Raw genomic sequence first — 25,683 nt, forward strand, 5'->3', positions numbered from 1 at the left:
CCACCAGTGGCCTGCCATCCCCCTGGAGAAGCAGGTCGCAATCGCCTTCTGGAAGCTCGCCACCCTGCGACAGCTACCGGTCGGAGGGCAACCAGTTCGGTGTGGGGAAGTCACCGTCGGGGCCGTCCTGATGCAGGTAAGGCAGTCTGTGGTTGCAGTCTCTGCAGGAGGGGAGGGAGAGTTCTGGAAAGGGGGAGCATAGGGAAAGTGGGTGGGGAGGTAGGGGGAGTCTAAGGGTGAGGGGGAAGCCCTGTCCCTGGAAGGGGTTGTGCCGTCCCATCCTCACACAGCCCTACTGCTGGGGGGGCGGCCTCATCGGGGGTGGCTCCTGGGGTGTTTGAGGTGGGGAGAAGAGGGGGACAGGCACTGCCCAAAGGCTCAGGCACGCCTTCTCTCATTCTCTGTTTTGTGTGTTGGGTTGTCTCCTTCTGCAGGTGGAGAGGTCCATTAACTCCATCCTGCTGCACAGGGTCATCTGCCTGGGAGACCTGGACCCCACCATCACAGGATTTGCTGCCCTTCTGGGGTTCTGCCTGAGGTTCCCCAACTGTGGCGGAGCAATCAATGGAACACATATCCCGACCTGCACACCAAGTCATTGTGTCGCCCAGTACATGAACCAGAAGGGCTACTTCTCTGTGGTGCCGCAGGCCCTGGTCGATCGCCGTGGAATGTTCATGGACATTTTTGTCAGATGGTAGGGCAGGGTGCATGACACCCGTGTATTTAGGAAATCAAGCCTGTACAAAAAGCTAGAGGCAGGCACATTCTTCCCCCCAGTGTGAATTTCACATTGGGGATGAGCACATACCATTGTGCATTGTGGGGGACGTGGCCTATTCCCTCATACTGTGGCTTATGAAATCATGTACCAGCCACCTGGACCCCAGCAGGGACCAATTCATCGCCCACCTCTGCTGGGTGAGGATGCAGGTGGAATGCACCTTCAGGTGCCTCCTGACCCACCTTGACATGGGGGAGCACAACATCCCCGAGGTGGTGTCAGCGTCTTGTGTCCTCCACAACTTCGTGGAGAGGAAGGGGAAGGCGTTCCTATTGGGGTGGGGGGCAGAAGTCAGCTGCGAAGAGAAGGCCTTCGGGCAACCTTGGACAACTGCCATCCACCAGGTCCATCAGGCCAGGATGCATGTCCAGGAGGCCCTGAGGGAGAGTTTCTCTCTAGGACTCCATTAACTCTCCCCAGGGCCTCCCCACTAGGGGCCTGTGCCTTGCTCCACTATCCCTTTCCCACCTCAACCGCCCCCTTCACCCCTTCCCTGACCTCTGAATAAACACACCTGTTCTGATTGCAACACAACGAACTTTGTATTTTTCTTTCAATAAAATCAACTGGGGAGGAAGGGGGCTGAGAACCTGCAGAGGGGATGAAAGAGGGGGGCTCAGGGCTGGGAGTGGCATGGGGGGTGGCTGGAAGTGCCACCTTAGGTGCAGGGACCTTGGCAAAACTGGGGTTGGTTGTGGCCTGGGACAACAGGGAGGTGGACAGGAGGAGGGGCTGGACGGGGTCAGGGATGGCAGGGAGGCAGGGGCAGGGGGCATAGGCATAGCAAGGGGAGAGGGCATAGGCATCGCTTGAGGGGGAAGGGGAATGGACACAGCGGGGGGGGGCAGGAGGGTGGGAGGAAGGAGCAGGGACAGCGGCCGGGTATGTCATCATCTGATGCGTGATGGCACACATGTTGTTGCCCTGCTGCACAAGCTGGTCCCAGGCACAGTTCTGCCACTCAGCGTCCTCCTGGACCTTCTGTGCCAGGGTCTGCTGCATGTCGTGCAGGACGCACACATGCTGCCGCAAGAGGTCCTCATGGACCCTCGCGAGATTTTGGGTCCTCTGGGGTCGGCCGGCTGCCTCGGCTGGCAGTGCTGCAATGTCCACGTATTACTGTCACTGTGCTAGTGCCAGCCCTGCCCACCTGAGTCTGCATACCCAGGCTGAGTGGCTCCTTCACAGTGACAGCACAAACCTACTAACCTTAGAGACTGACAAGAGCGCTACAGGCAGTCTGGAGAGAATAGAGTGTATAGTTTAAGCAGTAAAGGCTTGTGCACTGAGATCCTGCTGTCTCAGTGTCAGTCCTTGTTGCTGATAATTCATTCAGAGGCATTTGCTCTGTCTGTGTTTCTTGTATATTCTCAGGCTATGTCTACACTACATTCTTCTTGCACAAGAAGCCTTATGTGCAAGAGTTTTTGTGCAAAAATATCTTGTGCAAGAGCACATCAATAGCTCAAAGCATATCGCAAAAGCCATGTGGTTTTGTGCATAAGAGTGTCCATACTGTGAATGGCCATCAGAGCACTTGTGCTTTTTCACATAGGGGTTTCTTGCGCAAGAACTCTTGCGCAACAGGGAGTTATGCCTCGTAAAAGGAGGTTTACTTATGGTGGAAAAAGCGCTCTGTTCTGCCATTTTACTCTTGATTTCCTTGAGCAAAAGTGCATTTGAGGTGGAAATTAAAAAAACGCTGTTTTTGTGCAAAAACCTTGCAGTGAAGACATAGCCTCAGAAAACATATTGTGATACTATTCATGTCCATCCTTAATATACTTCCTGATTTGATTATTGGCCATAAAAGGACTTTGGCAGTACTCTGATGTCACTGTTTCACTTTTGTAAAAGGCTGGGGCTAAGCACCTCCTTGATCCATTACTGCATATAGTAACCGTAGCGTCTGCACTGCTGGAGGTCAAACCTTGTTCCCCAGCTCCTTCTGCTAAACTTGGTAGGTGCCTTCTGGTAAATGAGGTCAGGTCTACATTTACCCCAAGATCTAGAGATCAATATTCCAGGGTTTGATTTAGTGGGTCTAGTAAGGACCAGTTAAATCAATTACTGATTGCACCCCTGTTAACTCCCGTACTCCATGAGGTCATGAGGAGTAAGGATAATGGGAGAGTTTCTCCTGTCGACCTCCGCAATGGGGATGCTGCAGAAATTTGACTTAAGGCACATTGACTCCAGCTAAGTGATTCTTGTAGCTGAAGTTGCGTATCTTATGTTGACTTTCTTGCTTAGTGTAGACCTGGCCTGAGGCCATCTCACACAGAAACACAGGAATATGATATATGCAGTGATCACATCTATCCTGGCAGAATATACATGCTTCTAACACCTGCAAGAAATTAAGAAAGATTGAAATAGACCCTAAAATCTGTTGCTCATCATACAGCCTACACAAAAGAACTGAATTCTTTTTACATGAGAACACAGGAATACATCTGCTTGCAATCACCCTTCTCTAGGCAGTCAGGGCCTCCTTCTGAGTAAGCAGAAATGTGATTCTCCACACTTGATCCACAAAATGCTTAGTAGAAGCGTTCAGCAAAGGGGCTGGAATTTGTGAGCAATGGAATAAATGTGCCTTTCATATACTGCTTCTCCACCACTCAGGTGGTCCCAGCATTCGGAACCCTTTCCCTCCACTGCCTGCTCACTTCTTGCCCAACTTTCAGACCTCAAGGAATGCTCAAATAAAGAGAAACTTGTTCTGTGACAGAAAAGGTCATTTCTTCTGTCAGGCATTTGGGAAGGAGCCGGGAAGCGTATTATTTTAAAGGTAAACTGATCAAATACCGGTATGTGTTTTCTGTAGAAATGGGAGGAAATTAAAAAAAAGTCAGGATTCTTTAGGCAGTACCAGGTTAGGTTATTCTAACACTTTAGAACTGCTCTGATAACAACTACAGATACCGTAGGGGAAACAGGTTAGTCTTCAATTATCTGTAGGTTCACAATGTGTAAATATTTTTCTTTGCTCACAGAAATCTAGTTTGTCAGTGTGTGTGTGCGTGTGTGTGCATGTGTGTGTCAGTGTGTGAGTGTGTGAATATCTAAAACTGCTACCACTGACGTACAGTGAGTAATACACTGAAGAATATTAGAAGTGTGGATGGTAGTAACAGAGTTCATTTCTCAATGTATTCTTCATTTTTGGATAACCATCAAGAAAAGGACAACAACATCCTTTATTTATGTGGAAGCTGAGTGTTTTCTCCAAGTGCAGTTTGTAGCAGGGCCCCTACTGGGGTTGAAGTAATGTACTTCTGGGTTTATTATGTTACATCTCAAGGAGGTCTTATATTCTACTACAGACAATGACTGAAAATGTAATTTAAACTGTCTAAAAAGGAACCAGGCTTGTTTTATGTTTAATGAAAGAAAACTTACCTTGATAGCTAAGCTCTTGCTAAGATTCATAAAGGCAAACTGACGGCATTGTTTGTCTACCTCTGTGGATTGCTAGTTAGCTTGAGTTAGTTAAGTTAGTTGAGTGAATTATTTAATTGTTCGGAAAGACTTGTGTCTGTGCCCCTTAAATGTTTGTTCCTGGATTCTGTGGAGACAAAGTGGAAGACTATGAGCACTTTGCTGAGGCAGCTATCCTAGGATATCTGTGCTTATTCTGACAAAACTGTTGTTGTTTTTTGCTGGCATAGCTTACTCCACTAACCCCCAGCAAAATAAATTATACCAACTAAAGTGCAGGTTTGCTCATGTAACCGAGTTTCCATGAGGAGCTTGTGGTAGCACAGCTATATCAGACACCAATTTTACTTCCTCAGACTGTTGGATGGATGCATTCTGGTTTGTGTTTGAAATTGAGAGGCAAAGGTAAAATAGAAGCATGGGATAAATATTCATTTTATTAGTTCAGTGATCAATTGCATGCTGACAGCTACATATAGAGTATAAAGCGCCTCATTTAACTAGTGTGAACAATTTGCTGCAGTAATACAGTGTCATTAAAGTTTTGACACAGGAAAAAATTGTCCTTACCCTTTGTGTAGAACTTGGCCTGTTTTAATGTTTTAAGCACACACCTACTTGGTATTATGTTTTCCTTTGAAATGTCTTTAAAGAAATCACATATTTATTCAGTTTATTAGTGACAGACTTTCAGAAAGTACAGATCATACTGCTTTAGAGAGTACACGGAGAAGCAATATTTTTGGAGATATTGCAAAAAAAAAAAAAAAAAAAAAAGCAGTGAGTGGGCTGCCACATATGATATGAATTTACCGCCAGCTTTTCAAAAGCACTCAGCACACTGGCTGGATACTGAGCTCTTTGAACAATCTTATCAGAAGGGTTTCACTGGGAGCTGCTGGGCATCAAACGGTATGAAAAATCTGAGCTGAAATCCAGGCTCCATAGAGATCAGTGGTAAAAGGTTGATTAACTTCATGGGATCAGAATTTCACCCCGTGCCTCTCTTTGGTTGTCTTGTTAAGAGGCGACCTCTTATCAAAATCTGGCTTTTAGTGCTAGAAAAATCCTTACTCTGCAGAAACAACTCTGCCGCCTCCCTTTTGCTCTTTTTTTAAGTTTGGGGTGTGTAGTAAGAAAGCCTTATATGTCCTTTAGTGTGCATAAAGGGGCCCCAAATGGAAAATAACAACTAAAATTCTTTTTCTTTCTTTCTTTCTTTCTTTCTTTCTTTCTTTCTTTCTTTCTTTCTTTCTTTCTTTCTTTCTTTCTTTCTTTCTTTCTTTCTTTCTTTCTTTCTTTCTTTCTTTCTTTCTTTCTTTCTTTCTTTCTTTCTTTCTGCTATGGGATCTCTTACACTTGACATAGTTTAGGGCCTCAGCATGTCTTAATCCAGCACTGGTGTGTGTGAGAAGGACATTAGGATATCCATGTAGAAAATGAAGGTGCAATGTGTATTAATGAGATACTGCTGTAACAGGCCAAGAAGTGGTTCGCCTACAGACACCAACCTTTCATGTCAAAAGGTTTCAGAGACCTTTTGACATGAAATGTGTGAGTCTACCAAGAAATTTCAAATGTTTATCTTTCTACGGAAAGAGGAATGCTTTGTTTTCATGTTCTGTAGTCTTGCCAGCATTAGCAACTGATATTTAAGTAAGTTTTTTGACTATTTGAACTTTTAATTCATTTGAGGGAAATGGTAGATCTTTGTACTACATTCAGTAATAATTGCATATGCACTAATGTGACAGGATTGATTTAATGGAGCCTCCTTTAATGTCTGGTATTTTAGCCCCTGCTGACTTCTCTCGTCTGAAATTTAAATTAATAGCAAAAGTCAAAATCAGAAAAAGTAGCACCAGACAACGTTGGCAGGAAAGCTTTGTATATAGGTCAATTATCTTTCTAAAGTCTCTACTCAACTCCACATAGTTTTATCTGTGTGTTCTTTTCATTCAAACATTTAACAGTTCTGCTATGCTTTTATATTAGAATTCTCCACTTATCATTTCTGGGCAAAGCAGATTTTAGCAAACTTATTTAAAGGCCCATCCAAAAAGATCTAGCTTTGCCTCTTTTTTCCAACACTAGGGAATGGCTAATCTAGCAGCGTGATGTAAAAGGGGAAACATTTCTCCTTGAGAAATACTAAGAAGATTTCTTGCATAGAGGCTGAATGCTAGGGGCACTTTCACACTGTGCTATACATGACTTACTGCCAAAACCTAATGATAGATAGGATAATTACCTAAAGGGGACTGCACTTTGATCTGATATTCATTATTTTTAGTGCACCTATTTCATGGCCCCTCCGAAGAGTTCAACATTCAACTGAACTTCGTATCTTCATGAAAATTCCTGTGGCAATGCAATTTTGGTGTAATTTAGGACCATAGGACTGGAAGGGACCTCCTAGGTCATTAAATCAATCCCCTGCTATTGGAAGCAACCAAGTCATAAATTTTTCAAACTGCATCTTCTAACTAGTAAAATTTCTTTTCTCTACTGTTCTATTATTTGGCATCTTCAGATTTCCTCAGTACCCCGCTGCATAACTTTCAGCCTGGCTCTGTCGGCTAGTCTTCTTGACTAATTCCTAATCTCCTAGTGCTGATATGCAAAGAACTGGTATCTATACTGATTATTTTAAGGCTGTCAGCAGTCTCTGAAAGCACTGTCTGAGGAGAGATGCTGAAACTTGTTGACTGTAAAGTAGTGTACAGTGTGTTAGTACAGGAATCTAGATTTAGGTAATGAGGAGCCCCGGGCAGGTCAGAAAGGGACCCTAGTATCGCCCAGTGACATTCATTATCCACTATATGTTTGAGAGAGTTTGTGTGTCTGTGTGTCCGTCTATCCTTCTGTGAGTCTGTTTGTTCAAGAACTCCTCCTACATGGTAAAAGCTAGGACCACCACATTTGCTATGTAGCTTTCTTTTACCATCACTTAAAAAAGGTCAGGGTTTGGTTGTGCCAGGACAATGGGATGTGTGTGGAATTAGATTGTTTCTCATCAAACAGAAGGGGAGGAGTGTGAGAGCAGGTACAGTTATACTCACGAATTACCATGGGGGTAGTAAGTCCTCAGTTCCAGGAGCACCCGGTAGGCAAGCCACATAGCCCCTGTCATCCCAGGCTGATGCCAGGAAGCAGCCAGTGGTCAGGTTGCATGGTTCTGACTGCCCTGGGCTGGCCTGATCCCCTGCCCTAAACCTCTCTTCCCTTCCAATGAGTTCCCCTACACCTCTGTCCCAGTCTCCAAGGTGGGGGCGGTACCTCTATCTGTGCTCATTCAGACACCCCGAAGCCTCATCACCTGAACGGGCAGGTGATAGTCCCAAACCCCTCCCACCGTGGGTCGGCTACCCACGTCCTTATCTACCCGGTAATAAGTCACTCGCAAGCACGGCTAGTCTTTTAGCCCTGGCTTGGATTAATTTCCCCGGAGGCTTACCTCCACAGTGCGAGGGGGGTAGGGAGACCTGGGTGCTCTCTCACTCCAGGTCTCGACCCAGGACCCTAAGAGCAGAGCCACTGATCTTCTGCTCGGTTGGTGGGGATGTACCCCGCAACTCACTAACCCACAGGTTCCACGTCACCCTGGCCTGGGCCGCTTCCTACCCTCTGACCTCCTCCTTCACAAGGGCTTGTCCCGAGGACCATCCCCTTAGAAGCAAGATTCCGTCTGGCATAGCTGGCTCCTTTCCGAATGGCCACGCTCCCTAGGCCAAGAGACCCCCACCTTGGTGGGTCCTCCCCTCGCTCTGGCATCCAGGGGCTCCATCTTGCCCCTGTCAGATGTCCCACCCTTCCTTGCTGCAGGAGCCATCTTTTAAAGGACACAAGCGCAGTCCTCACGGGCGGCCAGCTAGCACCGGGTGCTTCTGAGAGGGAACGGAGGTGCTCTACGTCCGGCCTGTGGCGTTGCGGGGTTTGTTCGCAACTTTTTTCTTTCTGAGCCATTCTCCTCCTGGAATCACCACCAATGTGCTATAAAAACTCCATGGTCCACTTGTGTCACAACTGGCTATCTGCCTATAAAAGCTATAAAATTGCAAGGGACCCCCTACACAAGGGGCCCCTATGAACAAGGGAGCCATTTCGGGAGAGTGGGGGGAGGAGGCAGCAGCTGTATGCACCGGGATGCGACTTGCTTTTCTTCCCGTTCCTTTAATTATCAGGGAGCGAGGGGAAAGTATTTGGATTCCGTGAATTACTGGCTCCTTTCACCGGCCAGGAGTGAGAGGCATGCACACAAGCTGTGTAGTTTCCCCTCGCTCCTTATCATAAGGGGAACAGGAAGAAAAGCAAGCAGCAAGCTGGTATACAGGGCTGCTGCTCTCCCTCTGCTTTCCCAAAATGGCACCCTTGCCCATAAAGCTATACTGATCAGACTTTGGCTTCAGCCCCACATGGCAAGGCTTAGATCCCAGCCTTCAGCCCTGTTCAGTGCGGCTTTGGCTTTCTGGCCTCGGCTAGTCTAATGCTGGCCCTGCTTGGCACCCTCCACAAAACCTGCTCATGGCCTCCCCAGGAGACCCCAGAATCCTGGTTGAGAATCACTACCCTAGATGGTTGTTATACTAGTTCGCTGATACCATTTGCTGGGCTGTTTGAATAGAGATGTTGCCTTTGAAAGGTCAATGTGATCTTACATATTTCTGTATGAAATGATTTCAGCATGAAATCCCAACTCTTTTCAAATCAACGGCAAAACGCCCGTAGACTTCCGTGGGGCTAGTGTTTCAGCACAGCTACGTAAACCCCACCAACAGCTCAGGGTTGCCCTATGGGAACTGCAGTCCCACTCGACCTTGGTGTACTTCAAAGAGAATGAGTGCTTTGAGCTCCTGCAATTTTCCTTCTGCTAAAAATAGGCTTCAAGCATTCTATCTTATTGTCTCCAATTTACAAGTGATTACCAACAGCGCATTGTATTACATGTCACACGCTGTCACAGCCTTGACATGAAAATCTGTAGCAATCAGCAAGAAAAGATTTTTTTTAAGTGATCATCCTTGAAAAAGGGTTCCAAACCCTCTTATTACTTGAACAAAAATAATCTTACACCACATTGGGGGCCTCTCTTGCATTATCTTGCAATTATTACCAGGCTTGTGCTATTTTTATGTTACAGTAACTTCCCACGGTGCTTACTTGCATGTTTACTGGCTTCCATATTGCTGAACAACAATCAGGACTCAACTGGAAGACAAAGAGATCAATGCAAGGAAAATATAATTTTCCAAACAATTACCCCAGCTCAGCCAGTGCATATTAGACTTAAAGATACTGCATCTTTAGTAGTAATGTATTATGAGGCAGTGTCATTTTAGGGTGGCCATTAGGTGACACAGGGACTAGTGGAAAAAATGGGATTTTTAGATTATAAGGGCACTAGGTATTGTTGGCATATAACAAGAACAGAAGAACTGGTCTCTAATGGAAGGAGTGTCATGGATGTGAGACACAAAAAGATATGAGGTAGCAGAAAACTAAGTTTTATGCAAATTAAGATAAACAGGCCTGGAAGATGATGAACTGTGCACTGGTATGCTTAACCAAAACCAAAAAAGAAAACAAGGAGTTATGGTAATAGACTCTGGCATACCTTCTAGTTCAAATTCACCTCCCTAAGAGTATGTCTACACAGCAAAGTTATTTTGAAAAAACAGTCCTTATTTCGAAATAACTTTCCTGGCATCTACACAGCCAAACCGCTATTTCAAAATAAATTCGAAACAGCAGAGCGCTTATTTCAAATTTGGTAAACCTCATTCTACGAGGAATAATGCAAAAATCGAAATAGATATTTTGAAATAAGTTCTGTATAGACACTTATTTCAAAATAGGGGGCTTTCAGCCTTCCTAGGGTGTCCTTGTGATCACTCCAGCCTCAACTAAGAACACTCCTCTCTCTCCCCCACTCACCGGAGCCCTTAAAGGGGTAGACTCAGGCCACAGTGCCTGTGCCAGCTTCAAGCCTGCCAGCCCAGAGCCAGCAGTCACTGCCCCTGACCCAGTGGCCCCAAAACATGAGCCAGCAAGCCACTGGCAGCCAGCCCTCCACTGCTCCCCAGGAGCAGTCTGCCAGCTCCCAGGAGCCTGTCAGGGGCTGGAGAAGGCGGGTGCCTTCCTGGTCCAGGGTGGAGATCATGGACCTTATTTAGGTTTGTGCGGGATGCCCCCAACATCCATGATCTCCACACTAGACGGAGGAATGCGGCCGTCTATGGCAGGATAGCTGCCAGCCTGGGCACCAAAGGCCACATGCGAACCCAGGAGCAGGTTTGCATGAAAATCAAGTTGGTCTGGCGAGACCCCCAACCCTGAGCTTCCCCTACCCTTCTTCCCCTTGCTTCCCCCTTCCAGCTCCCTCCTCCCAGGTTTCCCCCTCCCCTCTCTCCTCCCCTCTCCTGCCTCCTTTCCCCAGTCTCACCAGTTTCATTCCCCCTCTCCCTAGTTTTGTTAAATAAAGAGCGTTTGTGTTCATGAAAATACGTGTATTTTATTTGACATCAGGAAGGGGGGTTAGGGAGGGGTAAGTGGAAGGATGTGAGGAGGGAATGAGGCACAAGCCACCAGTGGGGCAGACCAGGGAGGCTCTTAGTGCTCCTCAGGGTGGAAGCTCTCCTGCAGGGCCTCCTGGATACTGACAGCCACCCAGCAGGGCCGGACGGAGGCATGGGTGAGCCGGGCAGCTGCCCAGGTTGCAAACTGATGGGGGGTGCCTGATGGGAGCTGTAAGGGGCACACGGCATCCCTTTCCCCCACGGCCATGGGTCCCTACACAGCCCGGTGCGCACGCCAGCAGTGACAGCCGGGCCGGACTGGGCCACACTTGTGCTGTGAGCCCTAGGGGCGGGCCCCGGGCTGTGCGCCAGTGGCTGTAGCTGGGCTGCGCATGCGCTGTGCGCCCCGGGGGCGGGCCCGCTCCCCACAGGTGGGATGCAGCAAGTGCAGCCAGGCTCGCAGCAACGTGTCCAAGAGAGGCACCAGAGTGCCCAGACTTGCAGAGTGCTGTGGTGTCATAAGTGAAGGCAACCAGCACACGCAGAGACAAAATGCTTTGCTGTCCCTCAGCAAGGTAGACAAGCAAGCAGGGAAACATGAGAACTGGCTGTCTGGGGGGGGGGGGGTGTCTCTTTAAGCACAGACCTCAGGCAGTAGCCCCACACAGTAAGTCCTACCTGGTGCCCTGCTGGAACTGGTTCTGGCCAGCCTTAAATGCAATTCAGAGTCCACTCAGTGTGGATGCGCTATTTCGAAATGCATTTTGTGTGTAGACGGACGCGTTATTTCAAAAGAAGCTATTTCAAAATAACACTGTAGTGGAGGCATACCCTAAATTAGTAGTGACTGTAAATGATTATGATCTGCTGGAGGTTGGAATGCTTTATTAAGTGAGTTGATAGCCTCTGGGAACTGAACTGAGTTTATGTCTACATAACAAAGAGAAGCCCATGACTGGCCTTTGCTAACTGACTTGGCCTTGCAGGGCTGTTTCATTGCTGGATTGACTTCTGGGCTTGGGTTGGTGCCCAAGCTCTAGGATCGTGTCACCTCACATGTCCTAATGGCCAAGGAATGCAAGACCTTGGAATTACCCTGTACTCACACGCTGTCAAGATGCTGCCTCTAGGTGCGGTTTGAGTCACATTGGCAGGATGGGATGAGGAAGTTTGTGCTGTGCAGTCTGCATCTATCATGTGACAAGGGAACATTAGCTGCCTTGCCTTTCAAACTAGCACTTTGCAGATAAAACACATCTACACAAAGGGGAGAACAATGACTGTCAGTGTGAAGATTCCCTGCCTTTTTGTTTCCTTTCACTGTCCATCTGCAGCATCCTCTTCATTTGTAATAACTAGGAACATACATAAAAATGATTATTGTAAAGGTTCTTCAAAAGAGTTTTACTGCTAGTGATAAGCATGACTACTAACATTTAATGTGGCATTTAAAAATAGGATTGTGCTGATGTTTTTAGATTGTCCAGTAAACAAGAAAAAAATATAATGGGTCAGTTTCGGCGCACAGTTCAAGTCTAGCCTGCAAATGCCCAGCTGATAATTCCTTTTCTGGAGGGGACCAGCACATGTGTCAGAACTGGGCCAGCCCTCAGAATCGGAGAATAGAGCCGATTGGAAATTTTTAGTGGAACCTTTCTTTTTCAACAGGAAATGCCATTTTCATCAAAACATTTTAGAATACCATGTCAATTTCTACATTACATCACCTAGGGGAAAAAAAACCCTGAAATGAAAACTTTTAATTTTGGAACAGTTTGGTTCAGGAAATTTTGTTTTGGTGTTTTAAAATCTTGTGTTAAATTGTGTGTGTATGTATAAACATTCACACAAAATGGCATGGCAGTACATATTGTGTACTGTCACAAGATGACATAAGATAATAGTTGGAATAGTTTCTTTTTATTTTATTTTTGAACTCATGAAAGGCAACTGGTACTGATCTTTTTTAGACCAGAATGTTGTGTGTGTGTGTGTGTGTGTGTGTTGTAATGAAGCATTGACACCTTCACACAACTTTTATGATCCTAGCGATATTCTGAAATGAAATTTCTGAAATCTGAACCAACAATTTTAAATACAGGCAGTCCCCGGGTTACGTACAAGATAGGGACTGTACGTTTGTTCTTAAATTCAATCTGTATGTAAGTCGGAACTGGCGTCCAGATTCAGCTGCTGCTGAAACTGATCAGTTTCAACAGCGGCTGAATCTGGATGCCAGTTCTGACTTACATACAGATTCAACTTAAGAACCCCAGGCATCCCCAAGTCAGCTGCTGCTGAAACTGATCAGCTGCTGATTCCAGGAAGCCCGGGGCAGGGGCTTCCTGTAGTCAGCCACTGGTCAGTTTCAGCAGCGGCTGACTTGGGGATGCCTGGGGCAGAGCAGCTGGGGCGCTGCTGGGTTGGTCCAGTAGCGCTGCCACTCCTCGGCGCTCCTGGACCAACCCAGCAGCACCCAAGCTGCTCTGCCCCAGGCGTTCTGATTCAGCCGCTGCTGAAACTGACCAGCAGTGGCTGAATCAGGACGCCTGGGGCAGAGCAGCTGGGGTGCTGCCGGGTTGGGCCAGTAGCGCCCAGAGCGGCGCTACAGGACCAACCGGCAGCGCCTCAGCTGCTGTACCACAGGTGTCTGGAGCAAAGAGGCGGAGCACGGGGGCAGCGGGACAGCCCAGATGTGCCGTGGCTGTCCTGCTGCCCTCGGGCTCCGCGGCTTTGCTCTGCTTTGCTCCCCGTCCCCCTGGTCTGCAGACCAGGAGGACAGGGAGCAAAGCGGCGGAACACGCGGGCAGCAGACAGCCCAGACGCGTCTGGGCTGTCCGCTGCCCGCGTGCTCCGCCTCTTTGCTTCCTCTCCCTGGTCTGCTGGAGACCAGGGAGACGGGCCCCGTTCGTAACTGTGGATCCGACATAAGTCGGATCCGCGTAACTCGGGGACTGCCTGTACCCTCCCCCTCCCCATCTTTTGCCTCCAAAATTTTCAACATGTGAATACTTCCCACAAATCCAAAATGTTGAGTTTTGATCTGCTTCACATTGGCCATCACTGGTGTTTCGTGGCCAACCAGAGCAGTGATCCTCTGATACCTGTGGAGGTAAACATAGTGGCGGTGGCCCTCCGGGGACTAACCCTCCAGGCTGCTGGGTTTTTATTCCCCACCCCTGCTGTATAACCTCTTGTTTTCAGCTACTTACAATTTTGCCAGACTTTAACCATGTGGGCTGAAAGGTTCCATGATGGGTGTATGTCTCAGGCTGGATGTGAGGGGAATGGCAGCCAAACCAGTTCAGCCATTTCTGAGAATGAGTCTTGGAAAAAACATGCTGTTTGGCTTGTGATAAAAATTCTGGCAACGTTTTCTTGGGCTGTTGTCAGGCCTGCAGACAAGGGGAGATGAAGGGGGCAATTGCTCCCTGGCATGGAGATTCAAAGGGGCCTGGAGCTCCCAGCTGCCACTGCTGCTACTGCAGCATCAGCAGTGGCTGGAGCCGTGAGCCCTTTTGAATTACTGCCAGAACACCACTTGAGGACTGGAGCAGGGGCGCAACACGGTCTGGGTGGTGCTAAGGGCTGACTACCCTCAGGTCTGCCCCTTCTGCCTGAGGGCCCAAGCCTTCCAGGGGTGCAGAGCCAAGCCCTTCTCCTCCCCCCACATTGCCCCAGGACCCACTGTTGGCCCCACTGGCCGCTGAAGTGCACCCGTGCATTGGAATAGGGGCTGGAAATGCGGCTGGTGAGGTGGACAGTCTTTGTCTCAGATGTACGCCTTTGCCATACCTGTGGAAATTTGCTCAAACTTAGGCAAGTTATCCAATCCTTTGGAAAATCACTGGTTGCACATGCACAGCACAGATGCCCTAGAGCAGCAGACAGCAATCTACAGCGCACGTACCATAAGTGTCACACAAGATGATTTTCACTGGCACACGAGCCTCCCTGCTGGATCTGGCATGCGGGGAACACTAGCCCTCCCCCTCTCCTCCTGACTTGCCATTTCCCTTCCCCTGGCTGGGACAGGCTCATGCTAGCAGGACGCAGCAGCAATGGCCTTCCTACCCCCACAACCCCTGAGAATGTAGGTGCTCTGGGCGGCTTGCTGGGCATGCGGTTTCTGGAGTCTGGAGCATTTTTTTGTGTCCTGGCAAGCCCCTGCCACCCACTGTGGCTGCCTCACCCACTGCGCACAGCGTGGTCCCCTTCCTCCCCCGGCGGGACTGCCTCTGACGTTAGGGGACCCAGTCTGGCTGCGCTGCCTCCTCCTCCGTCTCCAGGCAGCTGCTTGTTGTTACAGCAGCTGCTGTCGCTGCCGCTGCCAGTGGTGGGAGCGGGGGGTGGCCAGGTCTGAGGTACCAGACCTTGGTGCCTTGGAGCTGCGCTTCAGTCCTGGGAGGGGCTGCGTGTAGCCTGGCTGAGGTGCTGCAAGGCAGGACACTCTTGGGCTCAGCACATGTGCTCTGTGCACTGCCACTCTCCCCCCCCCCCCTTCTCCACCCCACTGGGGGAGAAGCAGTGCATGGTGCTGCTCGCTCTGCCACTTTCCATGGCAAGCCCGGTCTGGTGGGGAAGGTTGGGGCTTTCTTCACCTCCCTGCCCTGCACCCTCCGAGCTGGAAGCCAGAGCTGGTGCTGCAGCTTTGTGGCTGCGCAGGCTTCCCGATGCACAGTGGGGGCCTGAGCTCTCTCTCCCTCCCTACCCCACTGGAGGAATGGCAGCGCAGTGATGCACGAGGCTTTCCCCACTGCAAGGGGATGTGAAGCCAAATATGTGTCCCCTCCTCATGCCCAGACCCCGACACCCCAATCCCCCTCATTCACTCCCCTCCTCCATCAAGACTCCACACCCCTGGCTTGCTCCGACACACTCCCTTGCTCCTGCACCCTCCCTCCTGGCCAGACACTGCACCCTCCCTTGTTCCTGCTCCCTCCCCCTGTTCAGACATCCTACTCCCAGCCTGCTTCTGCACCCCACCTTCCTCCCAGGCCTCGCAATCTCTCTCCCTTGTGTACCCCACCTCCCTCCCAGCTCCTGCACCCATCCCTACCCACTCACTGGCAGCCCTGTCTCACACACCAGATCCCTCATTTTTGTCCCACTCCAGAGCCTAAGGGGGGTCCATAAAATCCACTAACTCTAGCACCCCAGAAAAGTAAATCTGGCCTATGGAAAACCCTGAACCTCAGTCCTTTCTGTCCCTTTTCCTCACCCCTTTAGGCTGGAGCGCCAGAGGAGTGAGGTGTCTCAGTTGGGGGCCACATGAGAGTTGGGGGGGGAGGGTTGGAGGAGTATTTTTGCTTTTCACTAGTGTGGTCCCCAACTGATTTTTCTGTGGGTCAGTGTTCCCCGACCCAAAAAAGATTCCTCACACCTGCCATAAATAAAGAAAACATTGAAACCTTTTGTGTTGGACATAAATTAATATTTTACTTTATTTAAAATGAATTTTGATAAACAAACTTGAAAAAGTTGAAATGCTTAATCTGTTTAATAATTGAAATTAAACTATTCTCCCTAGCTGCAGCTGGTTCAGAAAATACAATCATCATACCCAGCCTGCCCCTGGCTCCTCTTCCCCTGGCGCACAGATCTGTAAATAGAAGTGAATAAGTTAAATCTTGGCATGACACTTCTGAAAGGTTGTCGAGCCCTGCCTGAGAGCTTTGTAGGTAAAATCTTCAAAGAATCCATCCACACAGAACATCCTTTAACCCAGGGCTGAGCAGACTTTCCCTATGCTTGCACCTCTGGGCTCCTGCAGCTGTAATGGGTCCAGGCACTTGAATTCAGTGCAGGATTTATGTCTGTCTTTTGCTCACAATGCCCACCCTACTGATTCTCAGCAGCATGGAGGAGGGAGCTGTACTTTGACCATATCATGTGCTATACAATGAAAAGACTATGAAAAATCAGATCTGGATGTTTATTAGCACACACTTGTTACTTTAATTTTTCTGTATCTCCATGTCCCATCTGCAAAAAAGGGACCAATCCGACCTCTCAACATCCAGGAGTGTTATGCAGATAAAATAATTGTTTATGGAGCACTCAGATACTATTGTAATTACCCCTGTAGAAAAGCCCAGGTGGAAATTCATAATAACATCTTAAGAGTGAGGTATGAACCACAAATAAGCCATTGAGCCATACACTGAATCAGGAGAAAACAGAGCATTAAATAGATGCTCATTAATGAGCACCATCTATCCTGTTCACTCAGGCAAAAGTTCTGGGGGGAGAATAGTATCCGCTCATGTAATTAAAGACTGGATCATCATGCATACATATGGGAGGGACAAGGTTAAGGTTGCACAGGCAACCTTAATTCTGGCATTTCCTAACTATTGGAATCTTGCAATTGTAATGATGTTCTTTTAATGTGGGGAAAGGTTGTGTAACATATATAAAACAGCTTTAAAATGTGGGAAGTGTTGAAATAAGAGACAAAAGTAACTCAGAAAGAAGGACTTAGGAAATTGTGTGTAAGCAGCCTGACTAGAGCATGCCTAAGAGAAGGCAACAAAAGAATAAGGCTTTGGAAACAATAGTTTTGCGGTGAAAAGTCAGAGACAGAAGCTGTTCCATTCTCCCCCACCCCATCTTCTCTCCTGTTACATTTGGCTCACAAGCCTGCTATATTTGCTTGAGGTTTATTTGATTTAGGAGCTGAAGAGAAGGAATGCTCAGAGGTTGAATATATTTGTATCCTCTTATGGTGTGCTAGTTAATGAAAGGGAGCAGTTGTAGCCAGATAATGTTGCTGCACTAATATACTTTCCACTGTGCTTAATATGACAGCAAGACAGTTCCTTTCATAAACAGGATGACAAAGTACCAAGAATTAACAGAACAAAGTAGGAGGACAAATAGGTGAATAAGCTTCAGTTTGTATCTGACAAGCTCAGACAAAAGAAGTTGCAAAAATCATCAGCTGTGGCAAAGCAGAAAAACCTCTCTAATGACTGTCTAATCACTGCGAAAATTGCTTAGAAAGCTGACATGCCCCAGTGATGAGCAATGAATATGGACAGAAAAATAATACACTAATAGAAGAAATGTTGTTGATCCTGCCTGTTGTGAACTGAACTGTGGTATAAAGTCAACAAACCTCATGGTCAGTGATTAGCAACAACCAGGCTGTGATGCACAGTTTGTACAGAAACAGACTATCTCCAAGAGTGAGGTTTTTGCATTTGGGATTTGTTGTCCCGCATCTATAAGGAAAATATGTGTAGCAGGAGAGTGGCAAATAGTATAAAAGTCAGGATGTTTTGGGAGTAATTGACTGATCACTGAAATGTTTTTGCTTCTTGGGTTTGGAAGAAAAACATGACTCCTACAGTTTTCTTGGAACTACCTACAGAAAGCAATTTTGAATGCTAAAGGCATTTAACCTAAAACTAGCTACAGGGGCAATATAGTTGGGATATTATGTAAAAACCCTTATTAGCAGAAAATAATGATTGCATGGCATTGGGGCACTTGACTGTGCTGCCAAGTTCCTGATCAAATGAGGTCATTAAAAATCCCCTGGTGCTTTTTTACAAGAAGAAAAGTGTTATCCCCTGGAATTCTGGCCAGATTCCAATTTGTCTTCTAAATTATTATTGCCAAATATTGTGATTTTTATCGTAAATCACATAATGTTCAGTGCTTTTCTTAAACCCCTAATTTCAGGAGTCATGTGATTGTATGAGGCTCTCAGTTTCTGTTTTTCAAAATAAGGTATATTTCTAGCCCTCATAGTCATGGAGAAAAGCATGAAATCATGAATTTTAAAGGCTCCAAAATTAAAGGCAAATAAAATAATACAAACATTTTAGATCTCGTTATTATGCCAAATGTTATGATTTTTGACTGTTTTGGGGTTAGCAATACAGAAGTTATCTCTGCAATTTTAGCTGAATAGAACATATATAATTCTCTGTTTAATAGCAGTAGTGTTCTACCCCAAAAGCAGGTGCATTTATTTTGTACCAGCTATATTTAAAATTACAAACAGACAGCTGAAAATGTATGAACCCCTGCATTGCATTGGAGCAAGGGCCAGATCTGTAAAGATTCTTAGGTGCCTAAAGATATATAGAAGTGCCTAGTGGGATTTTCAAAAATGCCTCTGCTTCTAACTCTCTTTGGGTACCTAGGTACTTTGGAAGAACTCACTGGGCACCTCTGCATCTTTTGGTGCCTACATACATATACAAGGCTGTTTGGGACAGATATTTCTTACTTGTCTAGTCCCATTCACTTAAACAGCCATGTTTATTGAGGTCACAGAATAGGTAACAGTTTTATGTGGCAGGAGAAGTGTTGCTCACATATGTTATGCAGCTGAAATAGCCTTGTCCCTTGAACTGTGTCAGGTATAACCTTGGTGTTATCTTGTTTATTTACAAAGCAGCCTCAGACAGTTGCCTTGCTCAGGAATCCCCAGGTCTGCTGACAGGAGCGGGGGGAACAAAAGAGACCAATGGGGCAATTTCCCTGGGGCCTGGAGAGTCAAAGAGGCTCGGGGCTCTGGCCCCCCAGGCCCTTTAAATTGCTGCTGGAGTGTGCCCCTCCTCCCCATGTTGCCCAGGAGCCTGTGGAGGCTGTCAGCTCTGCTGGCTGCAGCACATGCAGCCCCTGTATTGTCCATCAGAGAAACTCCTCAGCCCAAGAGTTCCAGCTCTGATCTGCCATTTGCCTTAGAGAGTCCCTTCAAAAAGTCTTTTTCTACAGAAAGGGGAGGAACTGCATTTTCCACTGTGGCTGAAAGAGAGCTTGCACATCGGCTGACTTGAACTAAGTCTGAAAGTGTCTTTGGATCAGAGACTCCCCCTCATGGCAGCCATCAGCACCTGTCAGCATGGCAGTTTAGCATTACAGGAACCCCTCACCTTTCATGCTGGATGCAACCCTGGCACCACCGCAAATGGCGAAATTCGCAAATTCTGGGGGCCAGGGCTCCCAGCCCCTGCAACGAGTTCCCTATGACAGCCCGAAACTCACCTTGGCCTCCTGGCCCCCACCACACACACCCTTTCTGGGACAGGAAACCCCCATGAAACTGTGGAACAATGAATAGCGATTCTGTGAATCACAAGGGTCTCCTGTACTGCTCTGTTAGCTTGTCAGTAGGCGTCAGTGATTAAAAACTATTAACCAACTACAGTAAACTTCCGATAATCCGGCACCTTTAGGACCCAGGGGGTGCCGGATTATCAGATGGGGGGGGCCTATGAGGGGTCTGGAGTGGGGTGGGAGGGGATGCCACCCCAGACCCCTCATAGCCCCCCCTTACAATAGTCCAGCTCTGCTCCTGATTCAGCCGCTGCTGGTCAGTTTCAGCAGCAGCTGAATCGGGGAAGCCTGCAATAGAGCAGCTGGGGTGCTGCCAGGTTGGTCCCGCAGTGACAAAGGACGGCGCTGCGGAACCAACCCGACAAGACCCCAGCTGCTCTGCCCCGGGCTTCCTGGAATCAGCCGCTGATCTGTTTCAGCAGCGGCTGAATCAGGGACCTCTGGGGCAGAGCAGCTGGGGTTCTGCCGGGTTGGTCCCGCAGCCCCGAGGGGTGGCGCTACGAGACCAACCCGGCAGCACCCCAGCTGCTCTGCTCCTGGCTTCCCCGATTCAGCTGCTGGTCAGTTTCAGCAGCAGCTGAATGGGGGAAGCCTGTCCGGCTGCCCCAGCACTTCTGGGTTCCTGATGGTGCCGAACCATCAGGAGTCCCGGAGCATTGGATGCCGGACTAATGGAGTTTTACTGTACTACCTCTTGGCCAAAGCAGAAATCCAGGAGACTCTCTCAGCAAGCCGTTGTATATGTGAGCTACCATAGAAAACTGGCTTCTGACTGGTTGTTTTAGGATCCCTCCAATACCAAAAACCATAGTACTATACATAGACATGAAAGCCACTGCCTCTAGGACTAAAACATGCTCCAGAGTCATCTCTGCCGATGGCCATTGCTATTGCTGCTGACAATGAGCTGCTGGGAAGAACTGCAGTATCAAGTAGAACTCCCAGTGCCGTCTTTCAAATACTGTGTGGACTAGCGAAGAGAAAACGGGGGAAATCCTCACCATGGAGCTGTCAATAAAGAGGGGTACTCATTTGAAGATTTACAGCAATGCGAGCACATACTAGAGACTTGATGATACAGTGTGCACCAGCTCAGCCGAGAAATTACCTCCTGCTGCAATTGACACATGACAAGGGGGTGGCAATATGTCAGTCCCTTGAAAAAATAGATTGGCATGGAAAGCAGAGAGTAAACGATTGCTCAGAGAAGGATATTGCTCATCTCCTTTTTCACCATCATTTTTGAAAGGGCATGCAGCAATATATTTTCAATTCCTTTTTTTTATTTATCTTAAAAACATCTGTTCCCTAAAAAAAGTGACCTCCCCCAGCAAAATATTGTTCTAAATCTAACCTTGAGCATCGTATCCCATATTTTCCACCTGAAGAGCAATGATTTTACACAATAACCTTGAACTTGAGTCAGTAAATTCTCTGAGTTAAATGAAATAGCATTTGCTCCAGGCAGCCTCTTGAACTATAATAATGTATTTAGTACACAGGTGAAACTTTCGTATTCGTATTCCCCTGGATTTCCAAGGAAATATGGCATAGCAACACCAAACATCATGCCAAGCTCTGTGTATGCCTGTCTGCCTGCAGCTTGTTAACAAATTAGTTACTGAATCACATATAATGTCCCAATTTCCCATAGCCAATACTGTTAATATTTGAAAGTCTCAAGGGTTAGCCATGTTAGTCTGTACCTTTAAAAAACAACAACAGGTAGTCCTGTAGCACCTTAGAGCCTTATTTATATATATGGTATCATGAGCTTTTGTCTGAGGAAGTGGGTTTTGCCCATGAAAGCTCATGATATTATATATATGTATATATATATATTTGTGAGTCTGTAAGGTGCCATAGGACTACCCATTGTTTTGTTAATAAGAGTTACTTTCATTCTTACATCATTTGTCTCCATAACATAATGTATTTTCTGTGTATCATCTCTGTATTCTTTGCCATACTCTGCAACTAGTCATTTGAATTCAAGCTTGATTGAATGTAATCAATTAAATTAATTAGTGCACACATTGATTCTAAGTATTGGTATTTGCTGATATGCACTGTGACATGTGTGTTATGAGTGTGGGCACATATGGCACTGGGCTGCACGTATAAACCCTCAAAACACAGTAAAATATGGAGACCAACAAAATTCAGTTGTTTAAAGGAAGTTTCTAATACGGGGGTAGCAGAGTTTCATTCCCTAGAAACCCTTTTGGATCTTAAGACAGTGTTTTGCTTAATAGAAGTGCTTGAATAGGCTTCATTGGTCAACAGCTAGCAAACAATACAAACTTAAAATATAAAAAAGAAAATGTAAAATGGAGCTCCAAACTGCTAATAGAAGTACTAAGGTGTTTGGTCTATAACTTGTAGAGAATACTGTGGTACACAAAAGATTCCAGGGTGTGTGTGCGGGGTCAGGGGTGGAGAATAGACAGGAAACATTATTATCTCGTATAAAGACTACGATTTTAACAAAAGTATTTTTATTAAAAATCATGGACAAGATGCAGGCAATAAATATAAATCATAGCTATAGTGCTACCACAGCCAGAGCCCAACTGGACGGGATGAAGCCAGAACCAGAGCTCCTTCAGCTATCCTGCTGGAGTACTTTATTAGAGGCTCAAAAGCTTGAGCCCTGCTGCCCAGGACTGCCTTATTCACATTTTCATGCAGTCACTGAGGTCTTGTAAATTCATGGAATTCCTGATCTCTGAGACAGATTCATAGCCTTCACTATTAGTTGCCTTCCAATACTCCACTTTGAGCAATGGGCCTCATCCAAACACCAGTGAAGTCAACTGGAAGACTGTCCATTAGAAAATCTAGGCAGCGATTTGTCAATTGATAATGTCAATAGACTTTAGATCAGACCCAAAACCATCCACCATCTGTAGGTGATATGTCACCCTAGCCATGTTTCCACTAGGTGATTATTTCAAATTTACTAAGTGGAACTTTGGGCATCCAGTTTTACACATTTGAAGTTCCATGTCCTCACTATGGGGAGAATTGAATGTAGTCCGAGGTAGCGCGTCCATGTTAACAGGGCCTGCCTTGGACTCAGAGCCACTCATGAAGCACGCTGGGGAGCTGTGAGAGGCCTCCCGGAGGCCAATTAGTTTGAATTAGTCCGGAGTGTCTACACTAACATTATTTCGGACTTACACGTTCAGGAATAGTGTTATTCCTCCTGAAAAGCAGGACTACAGAATTTGAATTCTGCGGCCCCTTATTCTGGAATAATGGCTTGACTAATATGGATGCGTCACTTAGAAAATCAATCTTGGGGGGCTAATTTCAGACTTAGGCCCTAGTGTAGACCAGGCCCCAGGACCTGCATAGAAAGTGGATTTAGATCCACGCAGGTCCTGATCCAAAATCCACTGACTTCGGTGAGCTTTGGCTCAGGTCCAGAAGGAGAAATTAAGCCTGGGGAAGTCTGCTGAGAGCAATGCAATTACCTCAGGAATTAATTTGGACCATTGACTAATATCATTTTTTTCTCAGTAATCAGATGATGTCAGTTACTTAGGATCCAGAGAGCATTCCATGCCAGACTGTAACGATGTTCCCTTTAAAATAACAAAGGGCTAAGAGCCAGAGATCATCTGGTGTAAAACCATTTGGTTCCATCTGATTTTACATCAAAATAGAATCTGGCTTTTCATGTAGAAAAATGACAGAAACATTATAACAGGGTCAATTTTTAAATGACTATTTCTTGTGTAACATGATCTCTAATTCTGTATGAACTGCTGACAAACAATACTGAGATATCTTAGCATATTTGTGACATTTAAAAAAAGCTACAATGTGTCCAGAAAATATTCAATACTGAAAGCATAATTGTACATCCAGTAATGGCTGTAATATAGCTAACTTCATTTTTGTCTGATTTCAGATATGATCCTAATATAAACGGAAAGTATTGTTTGCTCATAACAACATTTCTTCACCTTGTTTTTGATTCTATATATATTGGACATTGTAATTTCCTACTCAGACTTTAGTATTTTCTTCCAGACGTTATTATCTAGTCATCTCTCCATTGTGTGCTGGCATTTTTGTGCAGACTGCATGCTTGCTTTACGTTATAATAATTGCAAAGAAATATCAGATGTGATTTGGACCAGCAGGTAGTAGTACACATTTCAAACTGCTTACACTTTTCTGCTTTTGGAATTAATATTTCAAAATTTAAAATGCATAATGACTTAATTCTAATGGAGCTCATAACACTTCGTATATATATAAAGGTGACAAACTCCCTATTTTGAGGAATTTGTAATCTAAGGAACTAATTTTCAATGGTATTCCTCACTGAGGGTACATCTAAGCTGCATGGCTATTTTAAAATAAGCTATTCTGGAATATTTATTCCAAAATAGTTTATTTCTAAATAGCACGTCTACACTGCAGGGAAGCCTGAAAACTTGTCCAAGGCAAGGTTCCCTAAAGTAGATGTGTTATCTCGATTTAGAGCGCCAGGAGGCACTGGGGAGGATTAGCTTAGAAAGGCCCTGGTGAGGGGCTGTTTCGAAATAGCAGCAGTGGAGTGTCTACACACGCCTTATTTCAAAATAGCTATTTTGGAATAAGCAAATAATCTGGAAATCACGGAATGGCTGTGTAGACGCTCACATTGTTATTTCAAAATAACGCTAGTTATCTCGAAATAACGGTGCAGCGTAGACACACTGTGAGTAACTTTATTCATATAGGGTATGTCTACACTGCAACGCTATTTCAAAATGACTAGCATTATTTCAAAATAACTTAGTCCACATCTATATAGCAGGTAGTTATTTCGAAACAGTGTGAAAATACTGTCAAGCTGGAGGTCTTCTTAGTCCAACTCCTGTAACCCTCATTGTAGGAGGAGTAAAGGAAGTCAGAGGAAGAGTGCTCTATTTCACAATAAGTGCCATGTAGATGCTCCCAATTTTGAAATAAGCTATGCAGTTGACGTAGCTCAATTATTTTGAGTTAAGCCCTGCAGTGCAGATGCACCCATAGGTAGTTGTTAAAGGAACAAATCTGAAATCATTTAGCCTTTTTGAAGTGTCCTAACACCCGGTATGCATCCTTTTTATAAACATGGCTATTTAAACAGATCTGCTATGTGGGAGGCTCTTTTGAATTCGTTTACAGTTACATAGAAATATCTACAGCAATGCGCAAATCTCTTTACAAACAATTAAATCACGATATTTAGATTCTACAGCGATAGATGCTTTAGAGAACCCAGATATTTGATTAGATCCCAGGATTGTCACCTTTCTGTGTGTGTTGCTCTGAAGCCTGGAACGTTGGCCGAGTCACATGAAGCGATGGAGACAGCTACAGGCACAGCTGAGAGCGCTTTATGTTCAGAATGTCCCCTGGCTGCCTCATCACCGGGTTTCGCTGGACACTATGGTCCACTTTTAAAGTTAATGCTTTTGCATACCTATGAGAGTATGTGCTCAGCTACAGCCTCCATGCGTTAGGGTCTCAGGCAGATGAGTAGCTCTCTAGCGCACATCCCAATTGAACATGGCAGAGTTTCTTTTTCGTATATTACCAATTGCAATGACTAAAGCTTAAGATGTGTTACAGCTGGTTTTGCAGCACTCTGCCTCTGCACATGCATAATGTGTAGGGGGCTGCACCCTACAGGGCTCTGTAGGAATCCACAGCTCCTTTGGCCCCGGGGTGCAATACGTGGGGTGCAGCTGATCGGTGACCCTCGTACTGTTGCCAGCGGTGCCCCATGGCTCATGTCCCAGCGGGGGAGCTGAGCACAAGGAGATGCACTGACTGGATCACTGCCAGGGGATACATCCTGTCGGCAGGTCCAGCCCTGCC

The 25,683-nt window shown here is 46.4% G+C and overlaps 1 protein-coding gene across 3 annotated transcripts in view; it reads left to right on the top strand.

The window, feature by feature from the left end:
* The first annotated feature begins 3,307 nt into the window (after nt 1–3,307).
* ECRG4 (ECRG4 augurin precursor) overlaps nt 3,308–25,683 on the top strand; it is a 33,630-nt gene continuing 11,254 nt past the window's right edge. The window contains exon 1 of one of the 3 annotated variants that reach the window (XM_075917735.2): nt 3,308–3,578. The gene's annotated coding sequence lies outside the window, so the exon portion shown is untranslated. Of the gene's footprint in view, nt 3,579–3,674; nt 3,727–5,044; nt 5,141–25,683 lie in introns of those variants that run through there. The other 2 variants (XM_075917754.2, XM_006114567.5) reach the window with 2 other exon arrangements.

The sequence above is a fragment of the Pelodiscus sinensis genome, chromosome 1, assembly GCF_052426305.1.
Source record: "Pelodiscus sinensis isolate ZL-2025 chromosome 1, ASM5242630v1, whole genome shotgun sequence".
Classification (NCBI taxonomy): domain Eukaryota; kingdom Metazoa; phylum Chordata; order Testudines; family Trionychidae; genus Pelodiscus; species Pelodiscus sinensis.